Source organism: Mobula birostris, chromosome 1 (assembly GCF_030028105.1).
Source record: "Mobula birostris isolate sMobBir1 chromosome 1, sMobBir1.hap1, whole genome shotgun sequence".
NCBI lineage: Eukaryota > Metazoa > Chordata > Chondrichthyes > Myliobatiformes > Myliobatidae > Mobula > Mobula birostris.
The window spans coordinates 149,039,614-149,057,468 of NC_092370.1; the positions used below are offsets into that span (position 1 = coordinate 149,039,614).

Below are 17,855 nucleotides of genomic sequence, written 5' to 3' on the forward strand. Positions count from 1 at the left end.
CCCACTACTTAGTTTAAACACACCCGTGTAGCAGTGGCAAACCTGCCTGCCAGAATGCCGGTCCCCCGTCTGTTAAGGTGCAGCCCGTCTCCTCCGTACAATTCATCCTTACCCCAAAACAGATCCCAGTGGTCCAAGAATCTAAATCCCTGCCTCACGCACCAGCTCCTCAGTCACACATTCAGATCCCCTATCTCCCTGTTCCTGCCCTCACCAGCATGAGGAACTGGAAGCAAACCGGAGATAACCACTCTGGAGGTCCTGCTTTCCAGCCTTCTTCCGAGTTCTCTGAAGTCACGCTGCAGAATTTCTTTCCTCCTCTTCCCGACGTCATTTGTGCCAACATGCACTACCACTTCTGGCTGTTCACCTTCACCCTTGAGGATGTCCTGCAATCGGTCCGTGACGTCCTTGATCCTGGCACCAGGGAGGCAACACACCATCCTTAAATCCCGCCTGTTGCCGCAGAAACCCCTTTCTGTACCTCTCACTACGGAGTCCCCTACTACCACGGCTCTGCCTTACGTCTGTCTCCTTGGCTTTGCTTCAGCGCCAATTTTTGACTCGCAGACCTGTCCGCCTCTCAGACTGGCAGTGTCTTCTGTCCCAACAGCTTCCAAGAGGGTGAACCTGTTTTCAAGAAGTCTCCTGTACTCCAAGCATCCATCCCTTCCTCATCGTCGCCCCCCGCTGCTCTCTTCTGGTGTCTTCGGTGTAACGATCTCGCTGTAGGTCCTGTCCAGAAAACTCTCATTTTCCTGGATGAACCTGAGGTTATCCAGTTGCTTCTCCAGTGCCCCAATACGGTCCTTCAGGAGCTGAACTTGGACACACTTTTCACAGTTGTAGCAGCCAGAGGCACCATCTGTGTCCCTGACCTCCCACATCATGCAAGCATCACACTGAATCAGTTTACCTGTCATTTCTTCACCACCTCTCACCCTCTCCAAATGTGGCATAGTCTCCTTCCTCAACCTCCTTGCCGAAGACTCTTGAGCAAAAATTGGTGAAAGCCAGCCCGTTGAGTTTTGGTGAATGAGCAATTTTATACGAATATATAACCCTGAACTTTACCTGCATTCTGTAAGTTAGCGCATTTTAATTTGATTTAGCCAAAAAAAATGCCGCTGTAATGCACCGTTTGCGCCAATTGGAGGTCACAAATAGACAGAGCATGAGAGTTTTAGTAGTATATAGATAAAAGGGAAGGGAGAGTTGATATTGAACGACTGGAAAAGGATGCTGGTGACGTAGTAATGGGAGACAAAGAAATGGCAGATGAACTTAGTAAGTACTTTTGCATCAGTATTCACTGTGCAAGACACCAGCAGTGTGCCAGAGGTCCGTGAGTGTCAGGGAGCAGGAGTGAGTGCCATTGCTATTACAAATAAAAAGTGCCAGGCAAACTCAAAGGTCTTAGGGTGGATAAGTCACCTGGACCAGATAGACTACATCCCAGAGTCCTGAGAGAGGTTGCTGAAAAGATAATGGATGTATTGGTCATGATCTTTCAAGAATCCCTTGATTCTAGCATGGGAAAAATTGAAAATGGCAGCATTCTTTAAGAAGGGAGGAAGGCAAAAGACAGACTATAGGCCAGTTAGCTTAATCTCAGTGGTTCGGAAAGTGTTGGCGTTTATCATTAAGGATGAGGTTTCAGGGTACTTGGAGACTAATGATAAAATAAGTCAAAGTCAGCATGGTTTCCGTGTAGGGAAACACTGCCTGACAAATCCGTTACAATTCTTTGAGGAAGTAATCAGCAGGGGGGAGAAAGGAGAGGCAGTGGATGTCATTTACTTACACTTTCAGAAGGCATTTGATAAGGTGCCTCACATAAGGCTGCTTAACAAGATAATATCCTATGGTATTACAGGAAATATACTGGCATGGATAGAGGAATAGCTGACAGGCAGGAGGCAGCAAGTGGGAATAAAGGGAACCTTTTCTGGTTGGCTGCCAGTGACAAGTGGTGTTCCTCAGGGGTCAGTATTGGGACCGCTACTTTTCACATTGTTTGTCAGTGATTCGGATAATGGAATTGATGACTTTGTGGCAAAGTTTGCCAAAGATAGGTGGAGGGGTAGGTAGTCATAGTCATAGCCATACTTTATTGATCCCAGGGAAATTGGTTTTTGTTACAGTTGCACGATAAATAATAAATAGTAATTGAACCATAAATAGTTAAATAGTAATATGTAAATTATGCCAGCAAATTATGAAATAAGTCCAGGACCAGCCTATTGGCTCAGGGTGTCTGACCCTCCAAGGGAGGAGTTGTAAAGTTTGATGGCCACAGGCAGAAATGACTTCCTATGACGCTCTGTGCTGCATCTTGGTGGAATCAGTCTCTGGTGAATGTACACCTGTGCCCAACCAGTACATTATGTAGTGGATGGGAGACATTGTCCAAGATGGCATGCAACTTAGACAGCATCCTCTTTTCAGACACCACCATCAGAGAGTCCAGTTCCATCCCCACAACATCACTGGCCTTATGAATGAGTTTGTTGATTCTGTTGGTGTCTGCTCCCCTCAACCTGCAGCCCCAGCACACAACCAGCAAACATGATAGCACTGGCCACGACAGACTCATAGAACATCCTCAGCATCGTCCAACAGATGTTAAAGGACCTCAGTCTCCTCAGGAAATAGAGACGGCTCTGACCCTTCTTGTAGACAGCCTCAGTGTTCTTTGACCAGTCCAGTTTGTACTCAGTCCAGTCCAGTACTGAGGAAGCAATATGATTGCAGCAGGAATACAGTGTTGGGAAATGTATGATAATGCATTTTGGTAAAAGAGACAATAGTGCAGACTATTATCTAAATGGGGAGAAAATTCAAACATCAGATGTGCAGTTGATCATGCGAGACCCCCAGAAGGTAAATTTATAGGTTGAGTCTGTGGTAAAGAAGGCAAATGCAATGCTGCCACTTATATCAAGGGAATAGAATATAAACTCTAGGAGATAATGCTGAGGCTTTATAGGACACTAGTCATGCCACAATTGGAATATTGTCAACTGTTTTGGACCCCTTCCCTCAGAAAAGATGTATTGTCATTGGAGAGAGTCCAGAGGAGGTTGATGAGGATGATTCCGGGAATGAAGGGGTTAACGTACAAGGAGTATTTGGCAGCTTTGGACTCGAACTCACTGGAATTTAGAAGAATGCGGGGGTGGGATCACATTGAAACCTAATGAATGTTGAAAGGACTGCTTACAGGAATGTGGTGGAGGTATCCAGAACTAGAGACCATAGCCGAAAAATTATGTGGCGACTCTTTAGAACAGATGTAAGGACAATTTTTTTAGCCAAAGAACGGTGAATCTGTGGTTGAGGCCAAATCCGTAGGTATATTAAAAGCGAAAGTTGGTAGATTCCTGATTGGTCGGAGCATCAAGGGATATGGTTGATAGACAGGTATATGAGGTTGAATGGGATTCATAATAAATGGCAGAGCGAACTTGATAGGCTGAATACCCTATTTCCACTCCTATGTCTTATGTCTTGATACTTCTCCCTTCCATTTTTCTATGGTCTTCTGTCCTCTCCTATCAGATTCCCCTTTCTCTAGCCTTTTATCTCTTTCACCAATCAACTGCGTGAGTGGGCCAGTGAAAGAGTGGAGCTTTGAGGCTTTGACGAGAACAGGCGGAGGACAAACTAGCTCGCAGTTAGTCTTTAAAATGCCTCCTGAGACGGTGATGTGCCTCTCATGTGAGATGTGGCAGTCTTGGGGGAATGCCTCTCTCCCGCAGAGTTACATCTGCCAGAAGTGCATGCGGCTGGGCGATATGGAAGACCGTGTAAGGAATCTGGAGCAGCAGCTGGATGACCTTCCACTCATAAGGGAGAATGAGGCAGTCATAGATGAGAGCTACAGGGAGGTAGTCACACCTAGGCTGTCGGAAGCAGGTCGTTGGGTGACAGTCAGAGGGGGGAAAGCGAAAGTGAGCAGACAGGTAGTGCAGAGCACCCCTGTAGCCATGCCCCTGAATAATAAGTTTACCATCCTGGGTACTGCTGGCGGGGACGACCGACCAGGTGTGAGCCACGGTGGCAGGGCCTCCAGCACTGAGTCTGACCCTGTGGTGCAGAAGGGTGGGATGGAGAAGGGGAGAGCTGTCGTCATTGGAGACTCTATAGTCAGGGGAGCAGACAGGAGATTTTGTGGACGTGAGAAGGACACCCGCATGGTTTGTTGCCTCCCGGGTGCCAGGGTCCGGGATGTCTCTGACCGGGTGCACGACATCCTGGTACGAGAGGGAAAGCAACCAGAAGTCGTGAGGCATGTTGGGACCAACGACATAGGCAGGAAGAGGGATGAGGTCCTGAAATGTGAGTTTCAGGAATTAGGCAGAAGGCTGAAGAACAGGACCTCAAGGGTAACGTTCTCAGGGTTGCTGCCAGTGCTACGTGACAGAGATGGTAAGAATTGGAGGAGATGGCAGTTGAATGTGTGGCTGAGGAGTTGGTGCAGGGAGCAGGGTTTTAGATTTTTAGATCATTGGGATCTCTTCTGGGGAAGGTGGGACCTATACAGATTGGATGGGTTGCACCTGCACTCCAGGGGGAGCAATATCCTTGCAGGTAGGTTTGCTAGCATGGTTCAGGAGGGTTTAAACTAATTTGCGAGGGGAATGGGACCCAGAGCGATAGAGCAGTGAAAGAAGTGCATGGAGTAAAGCCAGATCTAACATACAGAGAGGCTTTAAGGAAAGAGAAGCAAAATAAACGGTGTAAAGACAGTAAGGTAGAAGGGCTGAAATGTGTGTACCTCAATGCAAGAAGCATCAGGAACAAAGGTGATGAACTGAGAGCTTGGATACATACATGGAATTATGATGTAGTGGCCACTACAGAGACTTGGCTGGCACCAGGGCAGGAATGGATTCTCAATATTCCTGGATTTCAGTGCTTTAAAAGGGATAGAGAGGGTGGAAAAAGGGGAGGAGGGGAGGCATTACTGGTCAGGGATACTATTACAGCTACAGAAAGGGTGGGTAATGTAGCAGGATCCTCTTTTGAGTCAATATGGGTGGAAGTCAGGAACAGGAAGGGAGCAGTTACTCTACTGGGGGTATTCTGTAGGCCCACTGGTAGCAGCAGAGATACAGAGGAGCAGATTGGGAGGCAGATTTTGGAAAGGTGCAAAAATAACAGGTTTGTTATCATGGGTGACTTTAACTTCCCTAATATTGATTGGCACCTGATTAGTTCCAAGGGTTTAGATGGGGCAGAATTTGTTAAGTGTGTCCAGGATGGATTTCTGTCACAGTATGTGGACAGGTCGACCAGAGGGAATGCCATACTAGATCTAGTACTAGGATTGGACAGGCTAGATGCAGGAAGATTATTCCCGATGTTGGGGAAGTCCAGAATGAGGGGTCACAGTTTGAGGATAGAGGGGAAGCCTTTTAGGACCGAGATTAGGAAAAACTTCTTCACACAGAGAGTGGTGAATCTGTGGAATTCTCTGCCACAGGAAACAGTTGAGGCCAGTTCATTGGCTATATTTAAGAGGGAGTTAGATATGGCCCTTGTGGCTACGGGGGTCAGGGGGTATGGAGGGAAGGCTGGGGCGGTGTTCTGAGTTGGATGATCAGCCATGATCATAATAAATGGCGGTGCAGGCTCGAAGGGCCGAATGGCCTACTCCTGCACCTATTTTCTATGTTTCTATGTAATGAACCGGGTCAGGTCACAGATCTCTCAGTGGGTGAGCATCTGGGAGACAGTGACCACCGCTCCCTGGCCTTCATAATTATCATGGAAAAGGATAGAATCAAAAGAGGACATGAAAATTTTTAATTGGGGAAAGGCAAATTATGAGGCTATAAGGCTAGAACTTACGAGTGTGAATTGGGATGATGTTTTTGCAGGGAAATGTACTATGGACATGTGGTCGATGTTTAGAGATCTCTTGCGGGATGTAAGGGATAAATTTGTCCCGGTGAGGAAGATAAAGAATGGTAGGGTGAAGGAACCATGGGTGACAAGTGAGGTGGAAAATCTAGTCAGGAGGAAGACGGCAGCATACATGAGGTTTAGGAAGCAAGGATCAGATGGGTCTATTGAGGAATATAGGGAAACAAGAAAGGAGCTTAAGAAGGGGCTGAGAAGAGCAAGAAGGGGGCATGAGAAGGCCTTGGTGAGTAGGGTAAAGGAAAACCCCAAAGCATTCTTCAATTATGTGAAGAACAAAAGGATGACAGGAGTGAAGGTAGGACCGATTAGAGATAAAGGTGGGAAGATGTGCCTGGAGGCTGTGCAAGTGAGCGAGGTCCTCAATGAATACTTCTCTTCGGTATTCACCAATGAGAGGGAACTTGATGATGGTGAAGACAATATGAGTGAGGTTGATGTTCTGGAGCATGCTGTTATTAAGGGAGAGGAGGTGTTGGAGTTGTTAAAATACATTAGGACAGATAAGTCCCCGGGGCCTGACGGAATATTCCCCAGGCTGCTCCACGAGGCGAGAGAAGAGATTGCTGAGCCTCTGGCTAGAATCTTTATGTCCTCGTTGTCCACAGGAATGGTACCGGAGGATTGGAGGGAGGCGAATGTTGTTCCCTTGTTCAAAAAAGGTAGTAGGGATAGTCCGGGTAATTATAGACCAGTGAGCCTTACGTCTGTGGTGGGAAAGCTGTTGGAAAAGATTCTTAGAGATAGGATCTATAGGCATTTAGAGAATCATGGTCTGATCAGGGATAGTCAGCTTGGCTTTGTGAAGGGCAGATCGTGTCTAACAAGCCTGATGGAGTTCTTTGAGGAGGTGACCAGGCATATAGATGAGGATAGTGCAGCGGATGTGATCTATATGGATTTTAGTAAGGCATTTGACAAGGTTCCACACGGTAGGCTTATTCAGAAAGTTAGAAGGCATGGGATCCAGGGAAGTTTGGCCAGGTGGATTCAGAATTGGCTTGCCTGCAGAAGGCAGAGGGTCGTGGTGGAGGGAGTACATTCAGATTGGAGGATTGTGACTGGTGGTGTCCCATAAGGATCTGTTCTGGGACCTCTACTTTTCGTGATTTTTATTAACAACCTGGATGTGGGGGTAGAAAGGTGGGTTGGCAAGTTTGCAGACGACACAAAGGTTGGTGGTGTTGTAGATAGTGTAGAGGATTGTCAAAGTTTGCAGAGAGACATTGATAGGATGCAGAAGTGGGCTGAGAAGTGGCAGATGGAGTTCAACCCGGAAAAGTGTGAGGTGGTACACTTTGTAAGGACAAACTCCAAGGCAGAGTACAAAGTAAATGGCAGGATACCTGGAAATGTGGAGGAGCATAAGGATCTGGGGGTACATGTCCACAGATCCCTGAAAGTTGCCTCACAGGTGGATAGGGTAGTTAAGAAAGCTTATGGGGTGTTAGCCTTCATAAGTCGAGGGATAGAGTTTAAGAGTTGCGATGTAATGATGCAGCTCTATAAAACTCTGGTTAGGCCACACTTGGAGTATTGTGTCCAGTTCTGGTCACCTCACTATAGGAAGGATGTGGAAGGATGTGGAAGCATTGGAAAAGGTACAGAAGAGATTTACCAGGATGCTGCCTGGTTTAGAGAGTATGCATTATGATCAGAGATTAAGGGAGCTAGGGCTTTACTCTTTGGAGAGAAGGAGGATGAGAGGAGACATGATAGAGGTGTACAAGATAATAAGAGGAATAGATAGAGTGGATAGCCAGCACCCCTTCCCCAGCGCACCACTGCTCAATACAAGAGGACATGGCTTTAAGGTAAGGGGTGGGAAGTTCAAGGGGGATATTAGAGGAAGGTTTTTTACTCAGAGAGTGTGCGTGGAATGCACTGCCTGAGTCAGTGGTGAAGGCAGATACACTAGTGAAGTTTAAGAGACTACTAGACAGGTATATGGAGGAATCTAAGGTGGGGGCTTATATGGGAGGCAGGGTTTGAGGGTCGGCACAACATTGTGGGCCGAAGGGCCTGTACTGTGCTGTACTATTCTATGTTCTATGTTACTTCCCAGACCTTCACTACACCCCCTCACCTGGTTTCACCTATCTCCTGCCATCTTGAACTTTTTAATCCACTTCCCCGTAATTTCTTATTCTGATTCTGCTCCTTCCTTTCCAGTCGTGATGAAGGATCTCAACCTGAAACATCAACTGCTTTCATAGATGCAGGTTTCCTCCAGCGTCTTGTGTGTGATGCTTTGGATTTCGGCATCTGCAGATTTTCTCATGTTTGTTATTTACATCTATGCAAATCTCTGCAGCACCTGGGGACCCTGTGATCTCTGTCTCAGAGGCCACCGTCTTTCAAGAGGGTGAACCCTCGCAAGGCCCGGATGGTGTACCTGGTCGGGCAATGAAATCCTGTGCCAATCAACTGGCAGGAGTGTTGCAGGATATCTTCAAACTCTCACTGCTGCAGTCAGAGGTGGGACACCTGCTTCAAAAAGGTGCCCAACAGCAGGGTGTGCTTCCTTAAAGACAACTGCACAGTTGCACTCACATCTACTGTATGAAGTGCTTTGAGAGGTTGGTCACAGCCAGAATCAACTCCTAATGTTCTGGAGCTGCTGCAATTCGCCTGTCACCACAATAAGTCTACAGTGGATGCAATCTCACTGGCTCTGTACTTGGCCTTGGATCATCTGGACAATAGCAATACCTCAGGCTGCTGTTTATTGACTGCAGCTCAGCATTTAACACCATCATACCTCAGTTCTAATCAACAAGCTCCAAAACTTGGGTCTCTATACATTTGTTGACTTCCTCACCTGAGACTACAGTCAGTGTGGATCAGAAATAACTCCGAAAGTACTCTAAATCTACACCCTAACAATTGACTCCAATATCTTCCCAACCACTGAGGTCAGACTAAATGGCCTATGATTTATTTACACAAACAAGAGAAAATCTGCAGATGCTGGAAATCTAAGTAAAACACTGCAAGATGCTGGAGGAACTCAGCAGGCCAGGCAGTATCAATGGAAAAGAGTAAACAGTCGATGTTTTGGGCTGAGACCCTTCAGCAGGACCTACCTCAGGACTCTTCCTGAAGGGTCTCAGCCTGAAACATTGACTGTACTCTTTTCCATAGATGCTGCCTGGCCTGCCGAGTTCTTCCAGCATTTTGCACTTGTTGCTATAATTTCTTTTCCTCCGCTTCTCTCCTTTCTTGAAGAGTGAAGCAACATTTGCAAATTTTCTTTCCTCCGGAATCAAGCCAGAATCTATTGATCCTTGAAAGATCATTACTAATGCCTTCACAACCTCCTTATCACCACTTTCAGAACCCTGGGGTGTACACCATCTGGTTCAGGTGATTTAACTACCTTCAGGCCTTTCAGTTTCTCCAGCACTTTCTCGCTAGCAATGGCAACTTCACTCTCTTCTGCCCCATAGCACTCTTGAACTTGCAGCATACTGCTAATGCCTTCCACAGTGAAGACTGAAGCAAAATACTTATTCAGTTCATCCTCCATTTCCTTGTCCCCCATTATCACCTCTCCAGCATCATTTTCCAGTGTCTGATATCTACTCTCGCCCCTCTTTTACACTTCATATATCTGAAAAAACTTTTGGTATCTTTCTTAATATTATTAGCTAGCTTACCTTCGTATTGCATCTTTTCCTTCTTTGTCTTTTTTAGTTGCCTTCTGTTGGTTTTTAAAAGCTTCCGAATCCTGACTTCCCATGATTTTTTGCTCCATTATATGCCCTCTCTTTGGCTTTTAAGTTGGTTTGGACTGCCTTTGTTAGCCACGGTTGTGTCATCCTGCCCATAGACTACTACTACGTCTTTGGGATGTATCTATCCTGTGCCTTCCGAATTGCTCATCTACTGTCATCCCTACGAGTGTCCCCATCCAGTCAACTTTGGCCAGCTTATCCCTCATCTTTGTAATTCTCTTGACACCACTGTAATACTCATACACCTGACTTTAGCTTCTACTTCTCCATTTACAGAGTGAATTCTATCATATTATGATCACTGTTCCTTTACCTTGACATCTCTAATCTATTTTGGTTCTTTACACAACACCCAGTCCAGAATAGCTGATCCCTTAGTGGACTAAGCCACAAGCTGATCTAAAAAGCTGTCTCATAAGCATTCTACAAAACTCCCCTCTCCCCCGGAATCCAGCACCAACTTGATTTTCCCAATCTACCTGCATACCGTAACACTGCCCTTTTGACGTGCATTTTCTACCTCGGAGGTCTGTATTTCACTTCCATCAGGGACTTTATATCCTTGCAGTTTCTTGGCTCTAGCCACAACGGTTCTATCCTTTCTGATCATATGTCATCTCTTTCTGATGAGTTAATTTCAGTTTTTACCAACACAGCCAACCCACCCCCTCTGCCTAACTGCCTTTCCTTTCAATACAATGTGTATAGTTAGACATTAAGCTCCCAGCTATAATCTTTCAGCCACGATTCAGAGATGCCCACAACATCATACATGCCAATCTATAACTGTTCACCTTCCCAATTCCTTATACTACATGCATTCAAATACAACACATTCAGTCCTGTATTTGTCACTCATTTTGATTTTGTCCCCATTTTACATTACAACTTGACCCATTGAGTAGAAGAGATCGCTCCAAGAACCAGCAGAAACCCAACAGGCTTTGTCACCTATGCCATAAAAAAATGAGAAAAAGGAAAGATGATTTGCTTACCTAAAAATTGTCGATGCAGGACTACGAGGGCTACGACATGGCCGGGCAGATGTCCTTCAAGTTCACAATGAGTCTTGTTGGAAAAAAATACAGCAAAGTCAGAAGTCTGGGAATGGATGAGATGGAAAATAAAATTGAGAGGCAACTGAAAATTGAAGGGAATACCAGTGTCATGCAAAGCAAGAGACCAAACTGCATGTGGTTTCTATTTTTCATAGCTCAATTTTCAACTTTGAATCAGCAACTGTTAACATATCAGATAAGGTGAAGAAGAGCGCTGAACAGGACTAGAATAAGCACCTTACCACACATCCCACAAATATACTCACCTTTTACAGGATGGAGATGGCCAATTAATGGACAAGCATATTAGAATCCAAACTCCTGATTGGGTCTGGAGTAACGCAAACACCAAATAAGATTGGCAGATAAATTCTTGTGAAGAGCTTGAATTACACAGAATTTTTAGAAAACACAAAAAAGTAGGCTATTTAACTATGATCATAGCTCATTCAGTCTTGTTTTCAACTTTCTTCCCATATTCCTCGATCCCTCTGACCCCAAGAATAATATGCAACTCAACCTAGCATTCTATCGCTGCATTTTGGAGAAAACCCTGCCTGGTTGCATCATGGCCTAGTATGAAAACACCAATGCCCTCGAACGGAAAAGCTTACACAAAAAAATAGTGGATATAGCAATTCTAGCATGGATAAAGCAGTGGCTGATTGGCAGGAAACAAAGAGTGAGAATAAAGGGGAGCCTTTTCTGGTGTTCCACACTGGTCTGTGTTGGGACCAATTCTTTTTATGTTATGTGATGGAATTGATGGCTTTGTTGCAAAGTTTGCAGACAATATGTACAAACCGTTTGTAGATAGGTGGAGGGGCAAGTAGCTTTGAGGAAGGAGAGGTTACAAAAGGACAGACAGATTAGAGGAATGGGCAAAGAAATCGCAAATGGAATAGTGTCGAGAAGTGTATGGTCATGCACTTACAAAAAACTGGTACAAAGGGACTTACAAGTCCTTGTGCAGGATTCCCTAAAGGTAATTTGCAGGTCGAGTCTGTGATGAGGAAGGCAAATGCAATGTTAATATTCATTTCAAGAGGGCTATAATATAAAAGCAAGGATGTAATGTTGAAACTTTATAAAGCACTGGTGAGGCCTCACTTAAGAGTACTGTGAGCAGGTTTGGGCCCCTTAGAATGGATGTGGTGAAACTGGAGAGAGTTCAAAGAAGATTCATGAAAATTATTCCAGGATTGAATGGCTTGTCATTTGAAGAGCTTCTGTTGGCTCTGGGCCTGTATTAACTAGAATTCAGAAGAGTGAGGGGTGACCTCATTGAAATTTATTGAATGGTGAAAGGCCTTGATAGAATGGATGCAGACAGAATGTCTCCTATGGTGGGAGAGTTTAAAACCAGAGGACATAGACTCACAAGAGTCGCATCCTTTCAGAATGGAGGTGAGGAGGAATTTCTTTAGTGTCACGCAGGTGAGAAACTGCTAGAAAGTTCTGCAGTCTGATGAACAAGGAGGCAATTAAAAGAGAGAGAGGGTACGGTGCGAGCTGAGACACGAGCTGGGAAGTCACCATGGTAACAGCTCAGAGCGGTTGAGCTAACGGATGCTGGAATTTTGGAGGGATTATAAAAAGTTGATCCTTTGGTCTGATAACGACAGAGGAGACACGACACGAGGGAACTGCGGAAGCTACCCGAGAAACCACTGGTGGAGTCTAAGACCACCACGAGGGTGGAGGCAACAGACCGATTAATTTCGACCCGCGATTACCAGTGCGGGTAAGAGCTTGCCCGTGGGGGTCTGCTGTTGGTGAACCTGTGCCGTGGGTTAGTAGACCGTTCCCTAGATGTTCTCTGTCCATCTGTGTCTGTGTGGGGGTCACATAAAGTGACTCTGAAGACTTCGGAAGCAAGAAAAACTAAAGCTGCCAACTGGAACATCAACTCAATTAACTCTCTCTCTCTCCATCAATTCAACTCGACGCAACACAAAGTGAACTGAACTACTTAAACTTACCTGACACCGATCTCCTGGATATTATTTTTGTATCACATTTACGGAAGGATATATATATATCTGTATATAGTAGTTTATAACCTGTATTGTATTATTCAGTTTAATGTTAATAATTCGTAGTGGTAATAAATATAGTCTTAATTTATAGCAAACCAGACTCCAGGTGTGTTCCATTTCTGCTGGTCCTTTTCAACCCGTCACGGGGTTCGTGACATTAGCCAGAGAGTGGTGAATCTGTGGAATTCTTTGCCACAGGCATTTGTGGAGGCCATCTTTATGTATATTTAAGGCAGATGGTGATAGATTCTTGATTGGTCAAGGTGTGAAGGAATACAGGAAGAAGGGAAGAGACTGGGGCTGAGAGGAAAAATGGATCAAACATGATGAAATGGCACAGCAAACTTGATGGGCCAAATGGCTTAATTCTGCTCCTATATCTTATGGTCATAACCCAGACTACCACAGGAAAAGCCTTCCCACCATCCAGACCACGTTCTTCAGGGAGTATATTTTAACATATATATACTTCGATAATAAATTTGAATTTTGAACTTTGAACATATTTAATGGCTTGACTTTAGCTTCTGTGCAAGAGAATTCCACAAGTCAAAGTTCTCTGGAGAAAATTTTTTTCATCTCAATGCTAAATGGTTTATCCCTGATTGCAACCCTAGTCATAGAGTGAAGTTCCTCAGCACAGAAACAGGACCTGAAGTCCAACTCATCCATGCTAAACAAGTTGCCTTCATGAGCCTATATCCCTCTAAACCTTTCCTAATTACAGTTGTAAGAAATTCGTGAACCCTTTGCAGTTATCTGGTTTTATGAATTAATTGCTCATAAAAAGTGGTCTGATCATCATCTAAGTCACAATAATAGACAGTTTCTGCCTAAACTAATAACACACAAACAATTGTTCTTTTCAAGTCTTTATTAAACACATTGTTTAATCATTCATAGTGCAGGCTGGAAAAATATGTGAACGTATTTAGTAACTGGTACAACCTTCTTTAGTCATAGTCATACTTTATTGATCCCGGGGGAAATTGGTTTTCATTACAGTGGCGCATGCACTATAAATAATAAATAGTAATAGAACCATAAATAGTTAAATAGTAATAAGTAAATTATTATGCCAGTAAATTATGAAATAAGTCCAGGACCAGCCTATTGGCTCAGGGTGTCTGACCCTCCAAGGGAGGAGTTGTAAAGTTTGATGGCCACAGGCAGGAATGACTTCCTATGACGCTCTGTGCTGCATCTGAGTGGAATGAGTCTCTGGCTGAATGTACTCCTGTGCCCACCCAGTACATTATGTAGTGGTTGGGAGACATTGTCCAAGATAGCATGCAACTTAGACAGCATCTTCTTTTCAGACACCACCGTGAGAGAGTCCAGTTCCATCCCCACAACATCACTGGCCTTACAAATGAGTTTGTTGATTCTGTTGGTGTCTGCTACCCTCAGCCTGCTGCCCCAGCACACAACAGCAAACATGATAGCACTGGCCACCACAGACTCGTAGAACATCCTCAGCATCCTCCGACAGATGTTAAAGGACCTCAGTCTCCTCAGGAAATAGAGACGGCTCTGACCCTTTTGTAGACAGCCTCAGTGTTCTTTGACCAGTCCAGTTTACTGTCAATTCGTATCCCCAGGTATCTGTAATCCTCCACCATGTCCACACTGACCCCCTGGATGGAAACAGGGGTCACCGGTACCTTAGCTCTCCTCAGGTCTACTACCAGCTCCTTAGTCTTTTTCACATTAAGCTGCAGCAATAGTTTCTACCAAACATTTCCTATAGCTGCTGATCAGACTTGCACAACAACAAAGAGGAACTTGAGACCATTCCTCCATGCAAAACTGTTTCAGTTCATAAATATTTCTGGGATACCTTGCATGGACAGCCCTCTTCAGGTCATGCCACAGCATCTCAATTGGGTTGTAAACACAAAATAATCTGCAGATGCTGTAAAAGATCAAAACAACACTTTCAGTACGCTGGATGAACTCAGCAGGTCGGGCAGCATCAGTCAGAAACGATGAGTCGACGTTTCGGGCCGGAACCCTTCGTCAGGACTGAAGAATGAAAGATGGTCATTCAAAAAAATCCCCAGTGCCAGATGGTCTGCATCCCAGAGTGCTTAAGGAAGTAGCCCAAGAAATAGTGGATGCATTAGTGATAATTTTTCAAAACTCCTTAGATTCTGGACTAGTTCCTGAGGATTGGAGGGTGGCTAATGTAACCCCACTTTTTAAAAAAGGAGGGAGAGAGAAACCTGGGAATTATAGACCGGTTAGCCTAACGTTGGTGGTGGGGAAACTGCTGGAATCAGTTATCAAAGATGTGATAACAGCACATTTGGAAAGCGGTGAAATCATCGGACAAAGTCAGTATGGATTTGTGAAAGGAAAATCATGTCTGACAAATCTCATAGAATTTTTTGAGGATGTAACTAGTAGAGTGGATAGGGGAGAGCCAGTGGATGTGGTATATTTGGAATTTCAAAAGGCTTTTGACAAGGTCCCACACAGGAGATTAGTGTGCAAACTTAAAGCACACGGTATTGGGGGTAAGGTATTGATGTGGATAGAGAATTGGTTAGCAGACAGAAAGCAAAGAGTGGGAATAAACAGGACCTTTTCAGAATGGCAGGCAGTGACTAGTGGGGTACCGCAAGGCTCAGCGCTGGGACCCCAGTTGTTTACAATATATATTAATGACTTGGATGAGGGAATTAAATGCAGCATCTCCAAGTTTGCGGATGACACGAAGCTGGGCGGCAGTGTTAGCTGTGAGGAGGATGCTAAGAGGATGCAGGGTGACTTGGATAGATTGGGTGAGTGGGCAAATTCATGGCAGATGCAATTTAATGTGGATAAATGCGAAGTTATCCACTTTGGTGGCAAAAATAGGAAAACAGATTATTATCTGAATGGTGGTCAATTAGGAAAAGGGGAGGTGCAACGAGACCTGGGTGTCATTATACACCAGTCATTGAAAGTGGGCATGCAGGTACAGCAGGCGGTGAAAAAGGCGAATGGTATGCTGGCATTTATAGCGAGAGGATTCGAGTACAGGAGCAGGGAGGTACTACTGCAGTTGTACAAGGCCTTGGTGAGACCACACCTGGAGTATTGTGTGCAGTTTTGGTCCCCTAATCTGAGGAAAGACATCCTTGCCATAGAGGGAGTACAAAGAAGGTTCACCAGATTGATTCCTGGGATGGCAGGACTTTCATATGAAGAAAGACTGGATGAACTAGGCTTGTACTCGTTGGAATTTAGAAGATTGAGGGGGGATCTGATTGAAACGTATAAAATCCTAAAGGGATTGGACAGGCTAGATGCAGGAAGATTATTCCCGATGTTGGGGAAGTCCAGAACGAGGGGTCAAAGTTTGAGGATAAGGGGGACGCCTTTTAGGACTGAGATTAGGAAAAACTTCTTCACACAGATAGTGGTGAATCTGTGGAATTCTCTGCCACAGGAAACAGTTGAGGCCAGTTCATTGGCTATATTTAAGAGGGAGTTAGATATGGCCCTTGTGGCTACGGGGATCAGGGAGTATGGAGGGAAGGCTGGTGCAGGGTTCTGAGTTGAATGATCAGCCATGATCATAATAAATGGCGGTGCAGGCTCGAAGGGCCGAATGGCCTACTCCTGCACCTATTTTCTATGTTTCTATGGGGAAGGATTTCAAGAATGCTTGTAGTGTCAGTTGATAGACCAGTAATGTGAAAGACAAAGGGGTGGGGGAGTGGAAGCATTGACGTCATAGCCCTGAAAACAATGGGTAGTAGAAGGAGGAGGCGGAACCATGAGGGAGCTAGGGGAGGAGGCAGAGTGAAATAGGGATAGAGGAAGGGAGGGGGAGGGAATTACCGGAAGTTGGAGAATTCTATGTTCATACCAAGGGGCTGGAGACTATCTAGACGGTATATGAGGTGTTGCTCCTCCAACTTGTTTAGCCTCATCATGGCAGTAGAGGAGGCCATGCATGGACATATCTGAATGGGAAGGAGAGTTGAGTGGGTGGCTACCGGGAGATCCTGTCTGTTGTGGCGGACAGAGTGGAGGTGCTCCACGAAGCGGTCTCCCAATCTGCATCAGATTTCACCGATGTAGAGGAGGCCGCACTGGGAGCACCGGATGCAATAGATGACCCCAACAGACTCACAAGTGTTGTCTCACCTGGAAGGACTGTTTGGGGCCCTGAATGGTTGCAAGAGATGAGGTGTAGGGACAGGTGTAGCACTTATGCTTACAGGGATAAGTGCCGGGTGGGAGATCAGTGGGGATGGATGTGTGGATACCGGAGTCGCGGAAGGACCGATCCCTGCGGAAAGCAGAGAGGGGTGGAGAGGGAAAGATGTGCTTAGTGGTCGGGTCCTGTTGAAGGTGACAGAAGTTGCGGAGGATAATGTGCTGGATCTGGAGGCTGGTGGGGTGATAGGTAAGGACAAGGGGAACTCTGTCCTTGTTGTGGTTGCGGGAGGATGGGGTGAGGGCCGAAGTGTGGGAAATGGAGGAGATGCGGGTGAGGGCATCATTGATGACGGTAGAAGGGAAACCACGATCCTTAAAGAAAGACGACATTTGAGATGTCCTGGAACAGAAAGCCTCATCCTCGGAGCAGATGCGGCGGAGACTGAGGAACTGGGAATAGGGAATGGCATTTTTGCATGTGGCGGGGTGGGAAGAGGTATAGCTCCCTCATGGTTCCGCCTCCTTCTTCTACCACCCATTGTTTTCAGGGCTATGACGTCAATGCTTCCCCTCCCCCACCCCTTTGTCTTTCAAATTACTGGTCTATCAACTGACGCTACAAGCATTCTTCAAATCCTTCCCCATCTTTCATTCTTCAGTCCTGACGAAGGGTTCCAGCCCGAAACGTCGACTCATCATTTCTGACTGATGCTGCCCAACCTGTTGAGTTCATCCAGTGTACTGAAAGTGTTGCTTTGATCTCAATTGGGTTAAGGTCTGCACTATTATTTGGCCATTCCAAAACATGAATTTTCCTCTTTAAACCATTCTGTTGTCGATTTCCTCTTTGTGTTTCAGATCATTGTTTTTTTGCATCATCCAACTTCTATGAAGCTTCAAGTAATGGGCGACTACCCTGACATTCTCCTGTAAAATGT

The 17,855-nt window shown here is 45.4% G+C and overlaps 1 protein-coding gene across 4 annotated transcripts in view; it reads right to left on the reverse strand.

Moving 5' to 3' along the window:
- The window catches only part of znf106a (zinc finger protein 106a), a 125,801-nt gene that overhangs the window by 92,119 nt on the left and 15,827 nt on the right, over positions 1-17,855 (reverse strand). For all 4 annotated transcript variants that reach the window (XM_072263475.1, XM_072263466.1, XM_072263455.1 and 1 more), the window contains exon 2: positions 10,661-10,733. The gene's annotated coding sequence lies outside the window, so the exon portion shown is untranslated. The remainder of the gene's footprint in view (positions 1-10,660; positions 10,734-17,855) is intronic.